This window comes from Chrysochloris asiatica, unplaced genomic scaffold (assembly GCF_000296735.1).
Source record: "Chrysochloris asiatica unplaced genomic scaffold, ChrAsi1.0 scaffold00110, whole genome shotgun sequence".
NCBI classification, from domain to species: domain Eukaryota; kingdom Metazoa; phylum Chordata; class Mammalia; order Afrosoricida; family Chrysochloridae; genus Chrysochloris; species Chrysochloris asiatica.
In genome coordinates this window covers 5814650-5819799 of record NW_006408628.1, presented here as the reverse complement: position 1 = coordinate 5819799, position 5150 = coordinate 5814650, and the positions used below count along the sequence as shown (strand labels likewise).

Here is a 5150-nt window from a genome sequence, read left to right as displayed (position 1 = left end):
TAGCTTCAGAGAAAGATTGACTTTCAAAGACTTCAGTAGAAGTTGCAACAGTATATTTAGAACTATATGTAGGCTAATATAATGAGAACTATAAGTAGGCTTATATGAGAACTGTAAGTAAGTCTCAGCATCACTCAGAACTGATTTCACAGCACTTAACAGCAACACCAAGTAAGCTTCAGATAACAGCTATCTACAACCAATCTTTTCATCAGGGTTGGTTAAGGGAGCTGCCTTCAAATCCTTTTGAGGAGTCAATAATTGTTTAAACAAACAAGAAAATGTCAAGTATTTTTGTCAATAATAGGGAGAAGAGGAGCTAAATTCAAAGAGGCCACAGAATGGAGTTGAACATTGGAGGCAGCTAGAAGAAGGACTTTGCAAGAAGTGACTCTGGGTGTCTCTCTGCCACACCGACCTAGACGTCTTGCCGGCGATCCGCTTGTTCACGGTCTATAGGTCAGAGTACCCATTTAATATAAGAAAATGGAAACTGAACAGCCAGAAGAAACCTTCCCAAACATTGAAACCAATGGTGAATTTGGTAAACGCCCTGCAACAGATATGGAAGAGGAACAAGCATTCCAAAGATCCAGGAACACTGAAGAGATGGTTGAGCTGCGCATTCTGCTTCAGAGCAAGAATGCTGGGGCAGTGATTGGGAAAGGAGGCAAGAATATCAAGGTTCTTCGCACAGACTACAAAGCCAGTGTTTCAGTCCCAGACAGCAGTGGCCCCAAGTGTATACTGAGTTTCAATGCTGATATTGAAACAATAGGAGAAATTCTGAAGAATTTGGCTTAGAAGAGGTCACGCAGTTGCCATCGCCCATGGCAACCAGCCAGCTCCCAACTCAAATCTGACGCTGTAGAATGCTTAAATTACCAACACTATAAAGGAAGTGACTTTGACTGGGAGTTGAGGCTGTTGATTCATCAGAGTCTGGCGGGAGGTATTATTGGGGTCAAAGGTACTAAAATCAAAGGACTTCGAGAGAACACTCCGACAAGAATCAAGCTTTTCCAGGAATGCTGTACTCATTCCATGACAGAGTCGTTCTGATTGGAGGAAAACCTGATAGAGTTGTAGAGTACATAAAGATCATCCTTGATCTTATAGCTGAGTTACCCATCAAAGAACGTGCACAGGCTTACGATCCCAATTTTTATGATGAAACCTATGATTATGGCTATTTTACAATGATGTTCGATGACGGACGTGGACGTCCTGTGGGATTTCCCATGCGAGGAAGAGGTGGTTTTGATAGAATGCGTCCTGGTAGGGGAGGGCGGCCAATGCTTCCATCCAGAAGAGATTATGACGATATGAGCCCTCCACAAGGACCTCCTCCACCACCTCCTGGACAAGGTGGCCAGGGTGGTAGCAGAGCTCGGAATCTTCCACTTCCCCCACCACCACCACTTAGAAGAAGAGGTCTAATGGCTTATGACAGAAGAGGGAGACCAGGAGACCGCTATGATGGCATGGTTGGCTTCAGTGCAGATGAAACTTGGGATTCTGCAATAGATACATGGAGCCCGTCAGAGTGTCAGATGACTTATGAGCCACAGGATGGCTCTGGATATGATTATTCCTATGCAGGGTGTCGTGGTTCATATGGTGATCTTGGTGGACCTATTATTACTACACAAGTAACTATTCCCAAAGATTTGGCTGGATCTATTGTTGGCAAAGGTGGTCAGCGGATTAAACAAATTCAGCATGAGTCTGGAGCTTCAATCTAACTTCATGAACCTTTCGAAGGGTCCAAAGATGGGACCATTACCATTACAGGAACACAGGACCAGATTCAGAATGCACAGTATTTGCTGAACAACAGTGGGAAACATTATGCAGATGTTGAAGCATTCTAATGCAAGATATTTTTGTTTTTTATAATGTACAGCAGCATTCTGGAAAGTTTTTCTAAGACTAGTGAAGAACTGAAGGAGTCCTGCATCTTTATTATTATTATTTTTTTTTTTGTCTGCTTCTGTTTAAAAAGACAACATTCCTCTGCTTCATAGGTGTTCTGCCTTTGAGGTGTAGTGAAATCTACTGTTCACCAGATGTAATGCTTTCATGCCTTAAGAACAGGGTGGATGGGGGAAGGATGTGCAAAAACTAACACTGAAAATTTGAAACAGAAGCAGAATGAGTGAATTTTATTTTTTGTTAATTGTTGGTGGTTTAAAAAAAAAGTTGTCTCATGTAATTATTGTGGACACCTTGCTTCTGTGGGGGTTGGAACAGGAAAGAAGATTAATAACAATAATCCAAATGTCTCTGGCATTCTATTCAGAGCAGTGTGCACAATACAATGTTCTTTTGTAAAAAACATTTTATGATTTTAAAAATAAATTTAGTGAACCTAAAACAGAAGTGACTCTGCTAGCAGAAAGATGTTGAGTTAAACAGAATTAAGTCAATCCAATGCAACATGTGATACTTAAACATCCAGAAAGCTACCCAACATGATATCAGTAGTTGTTGTTGTTGTTGTGTGTGTTTGATTGGTTCTGATTTACAGTGACCCTGTATAGGGTTTCTAAGGCTGCAGATCTTTACAGGAACAGAAACCCTCATCATTCTCTTATAGAATGTCTGCAGTAGTTTTCACTAATTTGGTTGTAGCAGCTACAACTCTAATGAAGGAAGAGTAGCCTCAAGCCATGGGGTTGAGTTGCAGATAAAAATTGCCCACAGATCTCTGTTGTCCCCCATCTTTTTGAGTCAGCATACCTAAAGTTGTTCCTGATTTTCCCTGTTGTTGTTGTTATGTGCCGTGGAGTCGGTTCTGTCTCATAGCGACCCTGTACAGGGTTTCCGAGGCTATAAATCTTTATGGGAGCAGAAAGCCTCATCTTCTAAAGTCGTTTGGAATGAATCTATCCCAGAGGTCTTTAAAAGCTTGTATAAAGACTGGACTAAAAGAGAAAATTTTGAAATTCCTAAGCCACAGAGTCCTAGGGATTCTTGCAGTTATTTCTTGGTTTCTGTTACACAGAAGACAAAAATGGCTTCTTTGCTCTTAGGACCAATAGAAATGTCTTCTGCAGAAATTAAATTATCTAAATATTTGATAAAAGCTGGACATATTGTAGTTTTACTTTAAAAACATTATGTTCTCAGTCAACTAAATATTTTAGCAAGAGTACACTATCTTTAAGGCAAGCCTGTTTGGAGGCAGTTGTTGTTGATATGTGCCGTGGAGTCGGTTCCGACTCACAGCGACCCTGTACAGGGTTTCCGAGACTGTAAATCTTTAAGGGAGCACAAAGCCTCATCTTTCTCCTGCGGAACAGCTGGTAGTTTCGAACTGCTGACCATGAGGTTCGCAGACCTATTTGTAACCACTACGCTACTTCAATGTATTGCAGTAAAGTGGACTTGTTTTCAAATTGTAAAGGTTGCAAGTCTGCCTGTAACATTTTAGAAAAATCAGTAGTAGATTCAGTAAAATCTTAGAGAATTACAATTTAGGTAAATTGTTGATTTTTTCCTAGATTAAAGCACACAAATATTGACTTTCAGAGAACAAGGTTGATAAAGAAATCACTGCAAAGGTTGCTATCTGTAAAGTGGTGGTGGGGGGGTCATCTGGAGGAACAATAAAAAGGATTAAATGAGACTTTGCGCTTGCTGGAAACTTGGTAATAACAATATGGTTGATAGCCTGCAAAACCTAAACAAACCTCTGTTGTTTGGTTCTTCAACAGGCAATTCAGAGTGTTATATGGAAGAAAGTCCTAAACAATGGAGCAGATCCTTTAGCATCTCATTTAAGTGGAAACCGAGGCATATTTGGTAACGGTTTATGTCTATCTACTTGGATTTGATGGAATCTACTGATCAGACTAACCTCACACCAGAAGGCCCATAAGGGTTTAGGAATTAATGAAAAAAAGTCTTTGGGTATGACTAATACTGAAAACAGCAAGCAATTTCCTCCCCTTGAATTAATTTTGAGATCTCTTGTTAGGGGTTTTTGAGGGGTGCGGCAAGCTTCGTATTTTTCCTTCTTCTAGAAATTGTAACTTGTAGGCCCATTTAGACTAAAAGGGATGGCTTAACAAATTAACAAGAGACTCAAGACTGCATAAAAAGGGATGCAGGTCTTCAATGGAACCTAAATAGATAGGAATGTTGGAAGTGTGACAAAGTTTGTTCTTGACTGCTAACCCCCATATTCTTAGAAGTTTTGTGTTCTGAGGGAGGGGCTTTTATAAACAAGTGGGGTTAATTGCAGATAGGGTGGCTTCATAATCTATTAAAAATTTACAAATTTCTCCATTAATGTAGTTTCTCCTTGTGAGTTAAGTGCCATCATAGGGAAAGTCCCTGTTTTGTCTGTGAAGCTCCTTTATTCCTTATTTGGTTGAAGTGCTTCCTGTTTACACAGCTAGTTTTCATTATTTTTTAACTTGTAGCAGTCTTTTTTTTTCCCAATGTCCAGATTTCTTGCAATAATTGTAAGTTATCCAATTAGCTCGGATTTACTTCATCATTTGAGAGATTGCAAAGGTAAGTGTAAAGTCATTTACTTGCCTTGAAAGTTTGTTTGGCCTCCAAAGATCTGTGAGTCAAATTAGTCAACTCAGCAATTGGACCTGCTTCCCAATTTAATCAGTGTCTTTTTACTTGAGGTGAGATTCCAAGTTTGAGACTAGATATAAATACTGCATTGAACACTCCTAGAGTCCCTGGAGCTAAGGATCAAGCCAAGAATGTTCAGAAAACCTGTCAAATAATATGGTCTCATAATTATAAACACTCTCATCTTTGTTTTGTATGCAAGAGTGAATTTTTGTCCAATCAATTATTGGAAGGAGAAGCCTTAGGGATGGCCTCAAGCAATCTTTTGCCCATCACTAGGCGTCCACAAGCAGGGTAACATCTGTCTTACCCATGTTTAAAGCAAGATTGATTTTAAGATCTTTCCAGGCAACATGCTCTATAGCAGGGCTTCACCAGGGCATGTTAATATGTGGGTTCATTGATATAAATCTGGTAACTTAACCTGGTAGGCATCAATAAGGATTATAAAGTCTTCAGTAAATTTTTAACGGTTCTCACATAATTTGGGGAAATCCTTAACAATACTATGCAATTCTCTGCAAGTCCAAACAATAAAGAATATGCCAGGATCA

At 39.7% G+C, this 5150-nt stretch overlaps 1 pseudogene; it reads left to right on the top strand.

Annotated features, from left to right (window-relative positions):
- Window positions 1-486: 486 nt before the first annotated feature.
- LOC102823104 lies at window positions 487-1874 on the top strand (annotated as a pseudogene).
- The last annotated feature ends 3276 nt before the right edge of the window (window positions 1875-5150 follow it).